At 30.6% G+C, this 22,019-nt stretch overlaps 1 long non-coding RNA gene across 1 annotated transcript in view; it reads left to right on the top strand.

Moving 5' to 3' along the window:
- The window catches only part of LOC148230374 (uncharacterized), a 70,630-nt gene extending 48,672 nt beyond the window's left edge, over positions 1–21,958 (top strand). The window contains exon 3 of the long non-coding RNA XR_015811074.1: positions 21,860–21,958. This is a non-coding gene — a long non-coding RNA (uncharacterized LOC148230374). The remainder of the gene's footprint in view (positions 1–21,859) is intronic.
- Positions 21,959–22,019: the final 61 nt, after the last annotated feature.

The following is a 22,019-nucleotide window of genomic DNA, read 5'->3' on the forward strand; positions in this document are numbered from 1 at the left end:
TATGTATACAAACGCATTATGCACCCGAGAGCATCATGGTTAATTGTCCGGAGAGACGCTTTGATCCTATCTCAATTGGAACAGGCGACGTGCATAAAATAACCATATACAGTAGTAGTAGCAGTAGCATTAACACTATATTGAAAATAATTAAGCGATTTATATTTTTAGTTCATAAAATTTAATATGCTGAGTTAAATTAGCATAATTTAATGAATATTTGGAATTGGAGCGCGGTTAGTAATCGTTAATTAGAAAATGGTTTTAGCCTGTGCGCAGGTTCATTTCATTGATTGGTCGGTGGGTTTTCCGCGGCGGACCAATGGCATCGTAGAAAATCTGTGTTAGAGGAACGCCCACTAATGCCTCACCTGTGTGTGGAGACTAATGAGTTCTTTGAAGCGTGAATACAATGAAATCCATTCAGTGTGTTGTGGTAGAACAGATTTTAGTTGAAGTGGTGTACGAGATTCGGATAGTTTGTAGTAACTGAAATAATTTTTAATTTAAATTAAAATTAAAAATAATTCCAGACGTTGATTGAGAAACAGTATTAAAATAAAAATATTTTCTACTTTTGAACATGACCCCTAAAACTAATTAAAAATATGTTTATTAATATAATTTCAGTCATGAAACCAAATATTATTTATTAAGCACATATTATTTAAAGTGGAATTAGCCATCATTCTTCTTCTTTTTTATTGGGAAACTTCCGTTGGAGAAAAACATAAAAATACATTTTTGCAATCTGCCGATTTCCATACGGAGCGATTTCTTCTTATCTGATTAAAAATGTAGTTCCTAGCAAATATAAGGCCGATTAGAGTTTTTTTAATTTTATGCCATTAAAATACATCCGATCTCTATTAAAAACTTTCAAGTAAACATGTATATTTTCAAGCATCTACCACTGACCCACCCTTTCTTATGCAGCTTTATTAAAAAATATGTTGTTATAAAACATTTAAAAATATTTGAACATATTTAATTTTCAATAAAAAAGGCTCTATATAATTTTTCGAAAATTCAACAAATTTTTTGAGCAATGAAATTGTCGTAAATAAACACTATCTGAAACCACAAAAAAATTATATCTCTCTTCTATGCCTGTAATTTATAGCTTTGATTCATGATGTAGTCTTAGCAGATCTGCTAGTAATGATTTACAAGATAGATAAGGCTATGGGCGTATTTTATATACGTGTTAAAACTATTTTATGAATTAGGGAAAATAACTGGTCGATGATTAGAAATACCAAAAACGCTTTTGATAATTGATCAAATACAATCAATACCTTGTTTCTAGACATCATATGACTTACTGCTCCGTTTTGAAATTGATCCAAAAATTTGGATAAAATATAAGTTTTTATTATACCTGCACTACACTCTCTGGAAGTTGGCCAAGGTTGGCCAAGGACGGAGAATATAGTGGGTTACTTCGGTTGAGTTCGGTTCTGCCCGCTCTAAAATCTCTCGGAAGTTGTCCGAGGTTACCGAGAACGGGAGGTAAAGTGGGGGTAATTCAGTCGACTTGGCCAGCTTCGAGCGCTTACGAACATTGTCGGCATTATTTTCCGAGTCAAAAGGACCGAAGTCAGAGCTGCTCTTTCGAGCGCGAGCGGTGAGATACTTCCCCTTTCGCTCTCTCGCGTGCTAAGTGACGAGAATGAGAGAGATAATGATATGGTGTTTCGCAAACTGAGATAGAACGGGTAACTCCGTTCAATTTCAGTATGGTTAACACGCGATGCATCGTGATCACGTGGTCAATTTATAATACCACGTGCTTATCGGGGACTTCAACAGACTCTCACTGACATATTTGAATATTTTAGGGCACCAAAAGGGATTAATTATATTTTTGATAGTATATTCTTCTAACAGATATCGTTATTATATTTTTTTTCATATAAAATTTAATTTTTAAAAAAAGAAAACTTTATCATTAGGTTAATGCTCCAGCATATACATTAGCGGTTGCAACGTCTGAAATTTGAATTTTTTTTTAAACTTTTTACAAGCAATATTTCGTTCACTTCAGAAATCATCAGTCATCAAAAATTTTGTAGACCAATATGATGCATTTTATCTAATTAGAATTATAGCTTATTAATAAAGTGTGTTGAAAAATAATGCCACTTTTAATCTGCCTTCATATATTGGAGCACAACTTATATTCAATCGACGACGGGTCTTTACGACCCACGGACACACTTTTGAGTTTTGATGCTTCTTTGTTGTCACTTTTTATTCGTTTATGTCGCAATAAAAATGACAATACAGCGCACGCTTCCCCATTTGCCATAAAAATCGACAATTGGTTATGCATCGTCGACGTGACGGGTGCTCCGAAAAAGCACAAAACTTTTTCACACAAAATCATATTTATGAGCCATTTTTTGCGTTGCATCGATTCAACACGGACATTGCGACTCGTTATCGAATATTGTGATTTTTATAAATTTTAGAAGCCACCCAGTGACGATGTTATAGGTCATAAATGATTGCAATATTTTATTTTGATTTTTTTGTGACGCGTACTACCAAACTCGTTAAAATAAAGAAATCATTGTTTAGAAATATATTGGTATGTAGAAGTTATTATCATTATCTTATATCTACAAAGCAAATCTATCTTTAAATTATATTTATATTTTTAGAACACATCTACTAGATATTTTTTACTTAAACAAGTAAATAATGAATGTCGAGTTCTCCTAATTTTTAATTTAATAAAAACCCCGCTGCGTTCATGAGGGTTAGTATATGTACTTAGAATACCTTCAAAGGCTTGGAAGACCATTTAAATATGCCTTTCTAAGAAATAATACAATAAAATAACTCATAGAGTAGGAATAACTTATTTAGTTTTTATTATAAACGAGTGATTACATTCACTGAGGGTATGAGTATGAATTATTTTAACCAATATTAAGTATTAAACATTTAAAAAACTAAAGATACCAGTTAAAATGTAACGATTAATATGCTACAACCACGAAATAATCACATTGACCTTCTCCTTCATCATGTTGTAAACAAACGAAAAAAATCACCATCACTCCTCCTGACTAGTGATTAAATCAGGTGTATTCGCGATACATATTTGGTGCGCCATTTATGCGACAATGCGCTTCTTTCTTGCGAATATTATTACGCTTTCGTTTTTTGCCCGCAGGTACCTTAATTGGCACGCGAGCACCTTGCTTACCTGAACTTGACCATCGTCAACACAAACTGCGTTGCACCACACCTGGCCTTACGGGTCAGGCAAGATCGGATTTTTCTGGTCCTTTTCCGACATGTGCGTGTCTTTAGGTATATACGCGTAAGGCGTTTACACCTGATCTGATTGGAATTAAGATTTTTTGTTCCGAAGAATCACCTAAAAGTTTTGCGGTCAGTGGCACCGGCAGAAAACGAGTTAATTTGCATAATTTATAAGAAAATTAAGTTAAACTGTTTGTTGATGCTTATTTTAGAGGGAAATAAATATCGTGCAAATTACTCGTTTTTATTAAACCGCAGTAATGAGCTATAAAGCGTAAGCTTTTTTATATTATAAATTAGCTAGATCATCTGTTAAAAAGCTTAAATAGTTATACAGGTGGCCCTCGACTTTCGCACATAATTGGTTCCTGAAAATGTGTGCGAATGTTGAATGTACGAAAGTCGAGGAAAGTAAAAAAAAATGAAATTGTGTGTATTTTAAAATATTTATTTATCAAGTAAATATAAGATGTTAAAGAGGCGTTTAAGAGACACGTTTAAGTGGGGTTTGCGGGTGTTTCCTTTGAAAAGTTATCAAGAGTTAACTGTTTTCCGCTATTCTTTTTCTTTTCTTCATATAGTATTTTATAACATGCTATGTTTTTATTGATCGCCTCAAGCACTTGAGATATGCGTTCTCCATTGGGATCACAATCTTTCATAATATTTAAAAATTTGTCAATGTGCGTGAAGGCTTCATTCATATTTTTCATTGTTAAAGAGTTTTCCAAAATAAACCTGTCTCATCTACATTAAATATTTGGCTAGAGGAATATTCTACATTTTCAATAATTTTGGATAATTAGGAAATAAATTCTTTTGCAGCATCTTTATCTGCATCATCCAGTAAATTTATTATGCTAAAAAGAATACCTCATTTTAAAATTGTAAAACCAACCGTTACTTGCTTGAAAAACCGTGTTAAAATATTTTTTTAATTTATCCTTCCAATCTTTGTGCAAACTAAGAGCTTTTGCTTGAATAATTGAAATACTCAGAGGGACATATTTTTGATGTTGGTCATCGATCTACGATAACAAAGATTTTCCAATTCATCCATGTTTTTTTTACTGTGATTTTTTGGAAATATATCATTATAGATTGTGGAAATATATCTTTATTTTCCACAATTTTGAACGTATTCTTTAATTATATTTTTATTTTGCAAAATTGAACATATCGTAGACCTGTTTGTATCATACGAACGTCCGATTGAAGCAAAAGAATCACCGCTATCTAAACGTTTTTTAAAAAAAAAATTAAATTAAAAAAAAAAGTTTTTTATAAAATGGCGAATTGTGCGAAAGTCGAACGTTCGAAAGTCGAGAGCCGCCTGTATTAACCCGAAACCTTTTTTTGATAAATATAATTTATTTTAATGTAGTTTATTTAAAATGTGTAATAAACGTAAATTAAATTATCTTTATATTTTATTATTATTTTTTAATAGATTTTTCCTTTAAAATTACTGTATTAGTTTTATCTTATTTTTAGTAAATATGAAATGGCATGGAAAATCATAAATAATGATCTCGCACAAATTATTCTTTAAAATATTGGTATTGTACTAACACAAGTGTGGTTATTTATTTGATTTTATTTGCACAACTCCATTGCGTTGGATCATCACTCCCATTTTCGCCATTGTGCGTCGCGCACACGTGTATGCTCCATCGTGCGTTGATTATGATGAGATTTGTGTTGGTCTTTTTACGGTTAAACAAACAAAACTCGGTAACTCAAAACTATTATGAAGCGCCCGCGGATTACGCGCGGCTAGTATCGAATATCACCGCACAATAGGGCGACGATCGGAGGGTGGTCACGGGGAAGGGTGGCCGCGTGCCGGAGGTTCTGGCTGACGAAGAAAAAAAGGAAGCTGACAGATCGCTTCTGACCCGTGACAGCGATGCCCCTTTGATGATCGTCCCATTGTGAGCTTCTTTTCCTTGGGCTGAAGTGATTTTTTCATTTTTGACCATGTGTCTAAACGTCATTTTTCGAATATGTTTTAGAGCAATACCAACCATAGATAACAGTGCAACGTTCAACGTCAAAGTGGTAACTAGAATTGTCTACAATTTAATTTGTATCAGACTCAATCATCACTCATATTTAATCTTCTAAAGTTAAATTGTTTAAATAACAATATCACCTTATAAATATCACATTAAATAATGTTGCTAATCAATAAACATTGTGAAATTTGCGAGCGAGAGTCGGATTATTTTTTCAGTTTATTAACAGTTAATTAAAATAATAATAATAATGTCAATACTGTTATTTTAGTATTAACTGTTTTTTCTATCAGTAATACCGGTATTATTGCAATCCCTATATATGACCGAAGAGCAGAAATAAATGCAAAGATGCTTTGCGAGTTAATTGTAAACACTACAAACGCATCTTTCAGGTTGTTTGTTGTCAGTCCTCCTGTTTTTACCGTCCCAGGACTAAATTGCTTAGATAATAATTATTAGACTAATGGATTATTATCTCAAGTAGCGATAATAATCGAATAGTCTAGTATGTTTGATATTATAAAAAATGTACTTATTTTTAATTTAAAATATTGGTAAAGATATATTTCGAATCGCTAGTTTTTAAAAACATCATTTACAAAAATTTACACAGCATAGTAATTGTGTTTTAGTGGAAATATTTATGCTGATAAAGAGGCTGTAAAACTTAACATAAGTGTTATTCATTTTTTAGCCATAAAGTGTAAAGTTCTCCAGCTGCCTCACAGAAGGAAAAGTTCTACAGAAAATGTTGGATATAAGCGTATATTTCGAAATAGAACAAGACTTAAAGCAAAATTTATAGTTCCACTCCACCTTTATTAGGTATGCATGTCACGCGCATGATAACGAGATTATAAAAATCTGAAACCATCTGAGAAACATCTGTCTATGGAGACACTGCTCAGCAGATGTACGCGCAATTACTTTTAATTCGCCACTTGCTGTGCTTAACCGAGGCGTTAATTTATGCAAAAGACAACCATCGTCTAGTTAGCTGTTAACTAATAATGGTTTTGATTTTTTGATGCTCGTTGGAACAATGCGACCCGGCCCGTATGATATCGCGTATGGGTCACGTGACCCCCAGCAATTCGATCTCAGGTGATAGATCACTCAGATGCGTATATATCGAATCGACTGATTTATCCATTGTGTAATAATCATTAGAATTGACAAAACTGATTTAAAACCATGGAATAATATTGTAACATTAAAGGAATTTGCTTTCACTTAATAATTTTCTTGACAACTATTTGGTTGTCAAGAAAATAATAGTAGTTAAGCGATTTTGATTAATACAATTAAATATTTTCATAATATTACATAAATTCGCAATTCATTTTCACTTTGAAAACATGATATTATTCATCAAATGTACTATTCAGGAATCCCCCTTTTTTGGGTCGATCCAGGGGTTGCATGCCATGAAGTGTTTGTGTGTATAATGAAGTCTGTCGATGGGTATCGCGCATGCCTCCACAATCCCTACAATTGTTTGTCAATTTACATACATTATATTGTGATCGGACGATCGTCCATGTGGTGGCTTACCGGGCGGTGTGGGGTGGCTGTCCGATCTTTATCTGTCAAAGTGTCCACGCCAGATGACGCTCTAATGATGTACCATATGATTTGGCGTGCGCCACAATTGACTATGCCGATATCATCGGCTATGTAAAGGCATGTCATGCCGCACCAATGGGGTGGACCGAACACAAAAGCACTTTGTGGATGTCTGAAATTTCGCGGAAGACCAGTTCATTATGTTTGCTTATTAATTTATTAGACAACTAATATCATACCCGTTGAAAAAGTGGTATAAATTCATATTTATCATATTGGAAATAAGTCACAAATATATATAATTTATTTATGAATAATTTAATTATCCACGTATATCATTTAGAAGTTGGTAACGAATTATATCCTATTTTTAAAATTTATTCAAGATGATTGTACTAGATTTATTTGTCATTTTTAGAATGCAAAACTACCGCGTGAAGATAAATAACAGGTCTCACTTAAAAGTCGCTGGCGTTTAAAGGGTTAAAGATAAAACTACATAAATCATTATAATATATTTAATATTGTATGTACTGTAGTTATAAAATAGTTTTACTAATGTGCATATACTTATTAGAATTTCTGAAGTATAAAAATAAATTCGATAAAGGCATTTATGTTTAGAAAAAAAAAATTGATTGAAATTTCTTTAAAAATTGAGATTTAAATATAATGAAAATTTGAACCAGAACACATATTAAGTTCCTATTAAAATGTAATTTATTCATAGTATGGGATTGCGCAGTCAGTAACGTCTCAGACTAATAACTATGATGTTGTGGGTTCGAGTCCCGGTAGCGGCACTCGAAATTTTATTTAAAAAAAATGCTTAAATAATATAATCCGGCCCCAGCTCCAGTGACATATATTGAGTATAAATTATATTACACATAATAATTATTAATATAATTCTTACCAATTCCCAGACTTATATTTGATATACTTACCCAGTTGGTACAGATCAATGTTCAACGGTGGATTTAAAAATAAATAAATAAATACCTAATTGAACTTATGAAGCTCACTTTATTTTTATTATGAAAGTTAAAAATAGCACAGTTGACTTAGAAACAGCAACCAGAATGACGTGTGCAAATATCAAGTCGCAACTATTCACCCTTTGAGACAGACACATTAATTTTCTGTTTTATAGTATAAATTGTTTTTGTCTTAAAATAATTAAAAAATATATGATTTTATTAGCGATTTTCTCGCATATTTATTAAACTGATTTTTTTGTTTTAGTAAAATAACACATTTATTTCAGGATTTTTCTTTTATGAAATGTCTTATTTTAAGCGGAATATTGACTTTTATTTCCGAAATCTCTGCCGCTGAAAGAGAAAAAAAAGCTCATTTGCTGTTCTCCAACCGACTTGAGTTGTTTGTTTTTGGTTTACGCCTTAAAAGGCCATACGGCCGTTTCGGCGATCGCTAACAAAGAAGATAAAACACAATAGTCATTTTGCGCGGTGTAAAACACATAATCTAACGCGCATCTTTTCTAAGCAAAGAGTAGTTTTTCCGTGACTTATGGGTATTTAAGAGCGATTAACATCTCGGGATGCAATATTAACAATTAATAACGCAATTGTTCATTAATTAGCTTAGATAAAAATCATTTAATATAATTTATTTGTCTAGAATTGATTTATTTTTCGGCAATTAAATAAATAATTATATGATATGTTAGTTATATTTATTGCAAATTAAATTATTTAAAAATAATTAAATTAAATATAATTAAATAAATAAAAAATATATTTTTTAGAATTATTTTATATTTTATTTAATAAGTTGGTTGTCGATCGAATCACCACCATAGTCCATTTTCTGTTCATCAGCATATAATAGATATTTTTTAATTGCTGCATGTATGTCATTGATGCATATAAGAAAAACCAGAGGACCCAAATTAAAACCCTGTGGTACTCCATACAAGTACCATAGCAACATACTAACCATATGTTATTTTTACAATAAAGACGAGACTTTATATCTAGCATGGATTGATCATTAAACTATCATTCATGTTCAATTTGGAAAACGATAATCGACAATCAACTTTTGACACCAGGGTTAAAACATCCCTTCGAATTCATATACATACATACAGTATCGCGTGCGCCACCGGAATTAATTTGAATTGCAATAATTTACGTAAATATGTAAATCCGACGAGGTCAGGGTACGGCACACGACTATAAAGGGTCTGAAAATTCCGAGGGGATTCGAAAACAGATGGTCACTAAACCGAAGGGGTAGAGGGTCTTCAATTGACGCTACCGTTTGCTTCAAACTTGACTATAAAAACATACCAAAAATATATTAAAAAGCAAATATTATTATATTTTATTCTAACATATAATAAATATATTCTTACTAAAATAGTTTTTGAAGCACACGACCACAATTGTTACAACATCGCAGTTAATTGTTCACGTTTCGGAACGGATGATGATTCACACTTATTTTGTTGAAAATTACACCATATAGTACAACCACCCCCTCGGTCAATTAAATATAATATATTAATATATAAAAGAGAGTGAATTTTATTAATGGTTGTTGAAGTGGCGAGTCAAAAGTGCATATTTTTTATATTTATTAATGGCAAATGTTTCGTTGTTGATAGATTAGATACTTGAGTTAAATTTTATTAAACCTTGGATTTAATCGATCAACCCTATTTGCTTCAACCCCACTTTTGTTACTTGATACTTTTATTTGCAGAACGAGTTAGTAGCCGGTCCTAAGTAAATCTAAATTAAAGCGGACATTAATTTAATCTGTGAGTTATATTATATTTAACTTTGTATTTTGTATAAGGTTAAATTAAATAATATATAAAATATAATTAAAAAAATATATATTAGAATATCTATTGTGTATTTTTTTTCATTGTTTTATTATTGTCTCTTTGATATGCAAATTAAAAGTTTGGATTGTTTAATTTTTTAACTGCTCATTTGAATATGTATTGCCATATTGTCCGTAAAAGTCGTTAATTATTGTCAATAATTAAAATGACAATATTTTAACCCTTGGCGCAAAGGGTCGAAACGGGGTGGGAACGGCCCATCCCCGACGACTAAAAACATTTAAATAATATGTGGGGCGCAACAGGAGGCCACTTCACCGTTTTGTTACATCACTTGATATCCAGGGGCGAATCGAGTTATGATTTAAAATAATGTTATATATTATAAATGTAGTATTTCTGATTTTTTGTAAAAATATGTCTTACTCTTTATTTCTCGAAAAAGTTATTAATATTTTTTTACATTAAAAATATACATAATTATAATTTTTTTATTTAAAAATATTAATTACATATAAAAGTATATATAAAAGCTTAATATAATTTTGTTCGTAGGTCATTCTTTAATTGTTAATTTTCACACCTTTTTTAATATTCATCATGACCTGGATTTTAATTATTCTAAGTTATATATTATAGATGAATTTAAATGACTTGTAATAGAAATATTTTTTTCTACATGAGAATAAATTATTTTGTACAGTCTACATCTTCGACATAATCATCAAAATTTTTATTATTTTCAAGGAATTTTCTTTCCTATAACTTTTAGCAATCAGCTTAAAAATGCAATTTTTCATATACAAAAACATTATATTATGTATGTACTTGTACAGTATAATTCCCATGCTTAAATATATTTTTTTTTAATTATAAAATTCACGAGACATTGTGTGATTTATCATTATGAAGAGATTTGCATTTTCTCAAAAAACTCAAGAAAAAACTCAAAAAAATAAAAAAAAGACTATGTATTATATTACTTTTTTATTGCTCATTCAAAGAGGCTCTGATAAATAAGAGATTAGCCAATTTAAAATATAATTGCGTTAATGCTTAGTTCTGTCTCCAATTCATCACTTTTTGCAAGTACAAATTTCAAGGTAGCCGTCCGATAATTACAAAGTATAGTTCAAGCAAGGCTTATTAGTGTTTTTTTGTAAACGCGTTTCAAAGCTCATAAAATAAAGGGTTTAAACAGTTTTAGTGGCAACTAATTTTTTTATTAAATTTCAAAGCAGATTTTTTAAGGTCTTTTAATTTCTATCTTCATAATCAGTGGACTTTAACCTAAACTTAGGGTTGATCATCGCTACAAAGTTTTTCAACATATTGTTAGTTGGTTACATAATTATTTGACAGCTTTACCCAATGCCCAAATATTTAAATTATTTTTACAAAATATTTTAAACATTTCATGTTACACATCAGCTCATATTTAAACACAAAAAAATATTCTAAATTTTCTTCTTCAGAGCTTAAGCTGTAATTCACATTATATTACATTTAATCTTACATTTTAACTGTTTTTTTATTAAACTTTTATTTTGGTAATAATTTTTTTAAATATTGAAATACAATGAAAGTAAAAAAAGGGATATTTTCATGTAAAAAAAGTTACTTTTATTTAAAAAAAAAATAACTTAAAAATATTTTCATAATATAAAATAGCATATTGATCTACCAAGAAAGTATAGTGCTACTTATAAGAGCGACTAAATGCATTTTGAACTATTATGAGAACTAAAAAGAGGTCTGTGCATAAAACTTCACTGATCGTAATATTATAAAATTTTGTGAAATACCTTTATCTATCCACAATTTTTTATTTAATATTTTTTTATACAAAATATATCCGCCGTCCCTGTCTGAATATATTTGCCCTTCGCTACCGATTCGCCTCCACCACCGCTTCATATAAATGGCCACTTATTAAAAATAATACGCGGCCACGCACTTCTGAAACAGTGGCCCATTGTGGTCGAGTGGCCGAGGACAAAACACACTTTGCATCTATCGCTTTTTTGCGGCCCATTGTCGTGGCGACATGACATGATTTTAATATTTGATTTATTCGTGGGAAGGCACCGCGGGTCACTGATTTTTTTCAATTATAAGATTAGTTTTTATAAATATATAAACACGCGTCAGATTATATGAACCGTGCTTTTTACAAAGTAGCTATCAAGCAATAATCTTCTGCATATGAAAGTCATTGTACATTTAATCTTATATTCGCATCTCTATCACTACGAAAGAACCGCAGTATTATTTTAATGATTTTTAGCTAATACGATTAGCAGATTATTCGTCTTAGGTTATCATTTTTATATCATAGTTTATCAAAGCTATTTATAAAAAATTCTAAGACAAAATTTTGAAAAACATTAAACAACAATCAACGTGTAATATAAAATATAGTTTGAGCTGCTTCATTTTTATAGCAAAAGGTGTAAAGTTATATATACATGGCAATTTGTTGTTCCTGTATTATTTAATTAAAATAAAATTGATAGTACTCTTTTATATCACTAGTATATCTACTTTTATCTTTGAACTTGACTAAGCCCTCTTTGATATCAATCGATCAAAAAGTCACAAAACCAGAGGATGACAAAGTCACGGCTAATTGTGACTGTTCCCACAGCAAAAATAATACAAACCACTCGAAACATTGGCTGATTCGGTTCATTGATTCTTTGGGGATAGGCTAACAATAGCTTTGGCGAAAATTGTTAGTGTATTACCTTTGGCCCCCATGTTATCCACAAATTGTCGGCTTTGATGAACAGATAAGAGGACACTTGCGGCTCAATTGAGCTCCCGGCTTTGAAAAATTGAAATTCACATACTCTTTTTGTATGCGTGTAAGTGAACAACAAAAATACACAATGTAACCTAAGGATGTGGATAAATATGTGTTTAAACAATGATATGATTCTTAGAATGGACATATTAAAGAAACAGCATAATCAGTAATATGTGAAGCCTTGGACTTGACTATTTTTTTTCTGCAATACATTTTACTTTACCCACGGATAAATCGCAACACAAACATGTGCACAATTGAGCGAATTTCGATACATTGTTTCACCAAGTGTCCCATCACTCTAGCCCCCTCGCCATAAACGCTCCTGGATGGGGGTCACCAAGGACTCGGAGCAGTCTTTGCGGCGAGCATGCGTGTGAAAGAACTCAAACAACAAGAGGTTGAGCAGATCCAGATAAGAGGAAGTGCCAATGAGCCGCTCTTGGTGGGTACCTCCTCATTAGACCATTGTTTGGCCTCCCTGGGAAAAAGCATACCCCTTCGGCGACAGGGTTACGGAAGCAGGTGACAATCGGTGACCTTATCAGATCTCGGCGTGACGCTGTGACACTTTTTTTTCTGACTACGTATTGACAAGTCAATAATAACGCTTTGAGAATGTGAAATTCGACGTTTGTCATTGGCGTCACGTGGGTGGATGGGTGCAGATGTGCTCGTTTCGGTAACGTCAGCTGTCACTGAGCCTAATGCATAAAACATTACTACAAATCCATATTGAAGCTGGCGCGTGCCTTGGAGCTCGCACCGTTTGGATTAATTCTCGAGAGGCGTCTAAGAAACACCTGGATTTCTTTGGTTCTGTGTTGCTTTGAATGTTGAATGAGTTGTAATCCTGACAACAACAATGGTAATGAATTTCATTAAATTAGAAATATATAATAATACAGGACAACAATACAAAATTTAAGATTAACTGACTATTGACCTAAAAGACATGGGTTCAAATCCCATATGGACTTTAGTGTGTTTCAATTTTTTACTTTGTCTGGGAAATTGAAATTAGTGATTATTATATAATTATAATTGTGATCGATCATCAGAAATTAGGTTTACCTAGATTTTCCTAATCTCATGGATGAATATTAGGATGATTATTTAAAGTCAAGTTAGGTAGTGGATATTAGGTATTGAAAATTCTAATATGTATTAAAAAAAAAAGATCCGAGGAGGCACTGGAGTTTGCCACAAATAAATATTAAATATTTGATTAATGGTTTTAGTATTAGTTAAATTTATTTATTATTTCAATTCATATATATCTACAATTTTATTATATATTAATAGAATATTATTTTTTAGCAATATTATTTTTACTCGTCATTTTTATTTAAGCAGATTTTAAAATCTGTTTTTATAAATCACTATAGTAAAAGTGATTTATCTTTAGTTTCCGAATAAAAAAACTTAGATTAATGGATATCTATGGATTTTTTTATTAATCGAACATTTGATGTATCTTATTTGTTACAGTCCAACTTTCATCGTTTCTAAAAAAGTAAGGCCCAATGACGCCGCCTGACCACAATGCGCACCAAACAGTCACTTTTTGGGTATCTAATGATCTTTTGTGAATCACATGAAAATTGTCTTCGCCCCATGTGCGACAATTTTGTTTATTAAGATACCCAGAAAGATGGAAATGTCCCTCACCAGAAAAGATTTTCTTTGAAGAATCAGTATCAACTTCCTGTTGCTTTAATACTCAATTTGCGTAAATTCTTTGCTGTCCATGATCTCTGGGATTTAGTTCTTGGGTTATCTGAATTTTATACGGGTGTAGGTGTCAGTGGAATCGAATCATCTTACAAGTACAGTTCAACAATTCAAATTAAAAAAAAAACACTTCAATGATTTTTATTATTTTCGAATACATATAAAGTGAGGTGCAGATTTCAGTGTATACTTTAATTGAACATTAGCTATAAAGAAGTTGTTATTAAACTCGTCACTCTTTAATATTTAGTTAATCACATCTATATAGTCGTTTTTCTTTACAAATTTTCATTACACCATTTTCTTTAGTACATGATATGTCATTTGTTCTTGCACTTTGGAAAATTCAATACAAAAAAACTACAGGTCGTATGATAATGTTTATTCCACTGAAAGAACATAATTGGGAATATCATATGTTAAAATAATGTCGTATAAATGTCCACCATCTCGCCGCTGGAATTCCTCGAATCTGGCATCTAGATTTTGATGCACTCCATGACACAAACGCGTGGGATGATGGCTATCTCTAGACAAATATTCGCCTAAAATTGGGTTATTGTGACTAGTTTATACTTGTGTATATCCTCATTAAAAATTAAGAGAATATACACAGTATAAATATATATTTATACTGTGTATATCCTCATTAAAAAAATTAAGAGGTGTCAAATCTAAAGTGCGAGGGTCCACATGATGTCACCTTTACTCGATATCAGTTTACAAGGAAACATTTCCTTCACCACCGGTATAGTCACATTGGATGTATGAAAATATTATATAGGTGTAGTTTCAAGTGCAGTTTTAAAATTTGTAACAATATTTTAATATCCACTTCTGCTTGAAAGCAGAAGTGGATATTAAAATATTGTTCATTGTAGGGGATTAACCTAAATAAAACAATACCTAGTAGTCCCTGTAATTATGTTACGTAACATAAAAATTACTTCCTGGTCCTTTTTTATGATAGGGTTAGCTGGCGAAGTAAAAATAAAATATGGTATTATATACACGAAATTCTTTCTACTATTTATACATTTTTATCTCCATTCAAAGATATGTTTACCTAAATAGTCCACGGAATATGCTTCACTAAATAGTGTAAATATTAGCAATAAGTGAGTTTCAATAATAAAAAATATATTTGAAAAATGCGCAAAATGTATATTTTTTTAAAACAAAACATTTTTCATTGGAAAATAATGAAATGTTTTTTTTTATGTTACTAACTGAAAATAAGTTGTAATACACCATGGGTTCCCAACTTTTTTTATTTTTCGCACTCATAATTTTTTTAATAGGTTCTCGTACTTCCTAAATCAGTTTCTAAAAAAACGAAATTAATCAAATTTTAATAACAAACAAAAATGGAATATGAAAATATGAAAATATTACAAAAATTAACATTTTCATAAATCTTTCAAAAAGATAATGACTCTTTTGTTCTTGTATCCCCCGTGAAGCTAACCATTGCGACTAAATTTTTAAGAACCAAACTCCAGCGCGCTGTCACGTGCGCGTCCCACCTTCGAACTTATGACACATTCTGTATATATATTTGATACACCAATTTTTATTTATTTTATTAAATAATACTAAACTATGTGGAGTAGAACGACAGTTTTTATTTCAATTATAAAAAACTGTAGTAAGGTTATTAAAGCATCGATTACCATTAAGTTTACTCTCACAAAAACACAACCCTATTTAGAAGTTTTTAAGAAAATGACATTTGATCGCTTGGTGTGTTTTACAATCATATATTCTGCGTGTTTCATAATCATATAGCCCTCTTTTGGATTAATAACCATTTTAATTTGTCAAAGTATCATAATTATTGCATAAAAATTACGAAAGAATATATGTGTTATTGTGGTTCCTACTAAATATTAAAAACATCCTATGCTTTTCCGACGGTTCGCGACCCCTGCCGCGCAGTGAAAATTGAAGACAAGGTAAAAACAGTTCCATCGTTGTCGGAACACGCGCTTAGCTTTTGTTCCAATGCGGGTCCGCTCAATACTTAATCGTTAAACGAATCACTGAATAATTATTAGTGCTCGTTAATTTACGCCCGGTGGCACAGTGGTCAAAGGCAATTACGGATATTATTAAGTACTATATGTCAAAGTAGTGGTTATGCATTTTCATATAAAATAAAAAAAAATAGCAATACAACTTTGTATACACTTAGATGCCTTATACTTATTTTTATTTAATTATTTTTTATTACAAATATGACCACCATGACCTAACATACAATGCAACATTTAAAAAATCTATAATAGATAGACACCATCACACAATTAGTTCTCTAGCTCCTCATAGCTATCGCCGAAAACATTCAAAAGGAAGCGTTCTAAAGCACTGACATCCTGGCCGCAACGGTTAAGAATAAGGGACGCGATCGCGACTCTTTAGAGCACTCTAAAATTCGCCGAGCATTACGAGTTGTACGCAACACCACCTCATATCAATTTTAAAAAGTGCTCCATTGAGTAGACATTACGCTGGGAATGCAATTAATTGTATTACAACGCTTCCAGGTAAATGGCATTATGCTACAAATACGAATACGTATTATGTGCTCTATTTTGTAGGGATATCTCAGAAGTTTTCTTTGAATTTTCTCAACAACAAGAAGTACTTCGCTGTATTTTAATTCCACACCCTACAAAAACGCTATGAACTATTGTTTAAAACAGAATGCGAATTGCGAATAAATAATTTAAGTGACACGCGCTCCGTATAACAAAGCCGAGCAACCTTGACCTCTTATCATACATTTTTCTGATGTGGATTAAGAATCTTAATCCCTACTCGAACGTCACTCATATGTAATTAAGAAAAGTATTTCTGCTTACAGCACCTCCACCTAAAATCTGTAAAAGGATCTGAAAAATGTGACAATGTGACACTAGGCAATGCTGAAATGTAATTGATTATCTCCACAATGACAGATCTTTCTGTAAAGGGAGTGAATTAGAATTTGTGTGAATACTCTGAAACACTTTCAGGTCATCAGCATATAATCAATATTCCGAGATATTATTTGGCCATGTATGTTGTCAATAAATATCGAAAATAATAAAAGACACAGATTTTATCCCTGTGGCACTCTAGAATAGGCTAAATATTCATTAGAGCAACGATTGCCTAAGCTAATGTTGTTGATAAATAGTATTTCATTACACAATAATTTATATCCTATTTAGATTTTTTATTAGTCAGATCTATTTATCATTTTTTAATTTGTCGTGAGAGGCGTAAGCCTAATGCGTTACAATGGCGTAAAACTATATTAACTGAGTACATCAATACTTTTTATATGATAAAAAACGTGAGCCAAATATTATATATGGAATTTCACTTATATTTTTTTATAATCTTTTGGCGTTAGCCCAATGCGTTAATAAGCAGCAATAACTACGAGTAAATAATAAAACTAGACTAAAATCTATTAGGTTTCACTATGCATCTGTCAAATTATAAAAGTCTTAATCTGTGGTGTGAGATTAAAATTATAATTACATATATAATATTTACTAATTACGATCTCATAGACACAAAAAACACTGAGGTTCATATGGGATTCGAATTCAGGGCATTCAGGTACTAATCATTGAGTTCATCAGGTATTTACTAATCTTTTATGCTAGTTAAACAATTTCTGTACAAACATATATCTAATAAATTAGTTAACTTTGTTGTAAATTAGACAATTAATAACAAAACATTTATAAAAAAATATTCGAAAAAATATGCATAATGATTGAGTCATAAATTTTAAAGCACATTTTTTACTATTTATGCAGAAATGACTAATGAATAAATTACTAGGTTTGCTATGTAGTCTATTTATTTAAACAAGATTACCTCGGGGTTAAACCCCAGTGGGCAAAGACCTTAGATCTAAAGTAAATATCTTTTTTATTATAGTTCTTATAAAATACTTATTTATTATTTTACTAAATATTTTAAAATATCTTATATATATTACTATAATTTTTATTTTATTTTACAAATATTGATATATTAGTAATATATTTTCTATTAGCACTGTGTGTAAAACAATGCACATATAAAGACCCCAAAGCAATATTATACAATAGTAACTGATATAAACATAGTTAAAATACATTTTATACAGACTATTAAAATACAGACATGTGCAAATTAATTAGGATTTTTTAACCATAACAAAAATACAAATTGATATTTCATAAAATATTTTTTCATCTTTTGCTATATTTATATATTTTTATCAACAAGAAAACTGTAGCTATTCCCAAAACTACAGTAAGATCATCGAATGTCTTCGTAAAGGTAAATAACTAATTTCTTGAATTTTAAAGACCATAATTTATTAGAAACATTGGTGGATTTTTATTAAGGGCTTGTATGACTTAATTTTAAATAATCTTCTTATATTTTTTGATTAAATAAATTAAAATAATAATAGGTTACTGCCTTTCTTAATTTAAAAACATCATGAATCAAGACATCGATTCGAAAAAACAAAAACAGACTTACGCCTAGAACATGGTAAATTTTATACATTCTAGAAATCTAGACATAAATAAAATTTCTTTGAAATAGCACGTGAAACTAAATTTAGAGGATATTTTAACTCATTTTTAATAAAATTGTTAATAAATATATTATTACATTGGAGTCGAATTTACATTAATATCTACCTACAAAATTTATATTTACTTTTTCATATATAAAAAAATATTTTCTAATTTTCGCGAGATTTCAATGTTTTTTTAATCACTTTAACTAACCAATGGTCTAAAACAATTGTTATTACAGGTTTCCTAGAACCTTCGATGATATCATTTATGTAGCACTTTTAATGCTACAACATGTTTATTTATTTTTAATATGTTTTTCTTAATTAACGGTACGAACTGTAAAAATTTCCATCGCATGGGGGTGATTATCAACGTGTGCGCCATACATGACACATATGACGTTGATAATAAGTGCATAAATTTGCTGTTTAATATATATAGTTTTTCCAATAATCCGTTACTCGGATTTTTCCTAGTAGGTGCGATTTCACCATTTTTTCCATAACATTGTTGCAAGTTAAATACGGTAGAACAATTATCCAAGGTGGACTAGTGCCTTCTTTTGGTCCATCTGTCCGATGCTGTCCACCTGCTCGGGAGAATTCACTTATGGGATCTCAACCACTGCTCCAATTTACATCGGCGCAATAATACTCAATTATATAAGAATCTTGGAAACATGTCATTATTGACACCGTTCAGTTCGATAATGGAGCAAAATACGACACAAGATTGTTTCTCTGGTCTCGTGGTTTCGGTTCGTCTTTGAATGAGGATAATTTAACATTAAACGCTTCGTTTTCTAGGTAATTATCGTCAATATCGCGTGCTAAATGTGGGTTTTTATGTGAGGAACAAACGCATTTTTGCAAATCGATAATTTATGCGTGAAGATTTATTTAAATGTTTGATTTTTGCGGTAATGATTCAGGAAGAAATATAATTGACTCTTGTTTATTATTATTTGTTTAATAAAATTACTAACTAAGACAAGAAATATTATTTTATTACTAGGAATACTTTTTAAATGATTCCGTATATATTTATTTACTTGCAAATAACGACACAACTCTAATTCAATTTTATAATACTATGTCAGTAATACGTATATATCTTGTATATAATTGTTCTAAGCCACTTCCGGACGCGCATAACTTTAAATGAAACATTCTCTACTCTGTAAATCGTATCGCTTTGTATGAATGGTGTATACATGTAAACAAAAGAAATATATTTAATTAAAATAATAAAAATAAAAATTGAATTTGCTTCATTGCTTTCCGAGGCACCGGTAATGCGTTCTGTTGTTTCGGCCAATGAAAAATAAGCATTCAAATATAAAACAAGATGGCCGACAGTACCATGACAACAGTTTTAAATAATTAATATTTAATAATATAATTTTCATTAATTCGTCATTTGACTGAATATAAATAATCGGATTGCAAATTAACTAGGTGTGTTATAACTATGAAAATTAAAAATACACATAATATGTTGAGGATTAGAAGAATACATTGAGTAAATTAGATAAACAATTATAAAACAATCTTCGTAATGAAATGGACAAAAAAACGATCTGTCAATCTAATAAGAGGTTATTTTTTTGTATATAATACAGTTTTTTATAATTATGTATGATATGTTATGTATGATAAATATGTCTGATTCGTATAAATTAATTTTAAAACACAACAGTTCAGAACAAGGTCGTACAATGTGGTTAATACTAAATATTTATACATGGATATTTTTAGGCCTTAGTACTGCAACACGTAGTCTCCAAGTCATATTAAATATCAGGCTGTACTCTTGAGAATTTAAGTTACTGTGTAAAATTACTTTGTTCAAATGATCAAAGGAAAGCGGCTACTTTCCTCTATCTTCTAAGGATCGTCTCGGTAGATTCGGCGTAACTCTGATTGGTGCAAGTGTGGCTAAACTCATATTAATCTAAAGTCAGAAGCGAGACGATTTTATGTATCTTCCAGACGACCAAAGACGTCTGGAAGATATAAAAAATATAATATGCGAGATAAAATTAACTACGTGACTAAATTAAAAGTGTAGCTAGTAGTTCTAGAGTATCAAATTTTTTGCTTCCCGGAAGTGAAATAAAAACTCAAATCTCAAAATGATGTTTTTCATTGAAAAATAATTTTAATGTATATTTTTTGGTATTATTTTATTTATTAATAATAAACAAAAACACTGTAAAATTAAATTTAAAAAATTAGAATACATATTTAATTTTATATATTTTCTATTTCTAATTTTCATAATAAATATTCCTGCTGTGATTAACACTTGTTTGCTTTCCGTTGATGTTGATGTTGTGAGAAATATTTATATGAAAGATTTAGATTGCGAGTCTTTTATCTGGTTGGTTACAGTCGTTTCAATTATTATTTTTTATTTGAGAAAAATTCAGTTACTTTATTAGTTGTTTGCTTAATTATTGTTAACGTCATATTTATGAAATTTATATTTTTAGGAGCAAATTTGAGAATAGATTTTATTAGCAACATATGCGTACTTCTCTAAAAAGTGTCTTAATTCAATATACAATATATTTTTCTTTATTTTTTTTAGTGACATAGATAATTAGATAATTATTTCACCTATTTTTTATAACTGTGTGTTTCTCGTTAACATTTAAAAATAGCTAAGAATCTTTCTTCAAAAAAAGATTTAAGACTATTCAAGATCATATTTTTCTTTATTTAGTATAATCTTTAAAAAGTTCAGTCTTTTTAATCGATAGATTTAATTTAGAAACTGTCTTATTCTGCACGTATATTGCATTTTTGATGAGAAGTTCTATATAAATTATTTTTCTTATGATATGTTTATTCTTTTTTACGATCTCCCACGTAGAGCACCAAAAAAAGCTCACACCTTTAAACACGATGACTGCCATTTGTCATAAGACAATGATGTCACGATAACGCGTCATTCCTCATAACGGATTCTTGCATTGTTTTGCTAGATATGTGTCGTAGTATCATTTGCAAGATATCGAGATTACATCTGATGGTTTTATCCTTTTTTCTAGACCCGTTAGGAGCTCAGTGGGATTCCACAAAAGGACTAGATCATGGATAATAACGGTGGCAGTTTTGACTTCAACGGTGAATACCTTCAAGATCCGAAGTTTACTATAGCTGTAGAAAAGCTTTGCGATGATTATAGAAAGAAGTTAAAAAATAATAAAG

The sequence above is a fragment of the Plectrocnemia conspersa genome, unplaced genomic scaffold (genome assembly GCF_051122295.1).
Source record: "Plectrocnemia conspersa isolate PC_06_02 unplaced genomic scaffold, ASM5112229v1 ptg000010l, whole genome shotgun sequence".
Lineage (NCBI taxonomy): Eukaryota > Metazoa > Arthropoda > Insecta > Trichoptera > Polycentropodidae > Plectrocnemia > Plectrocnemia conspersa.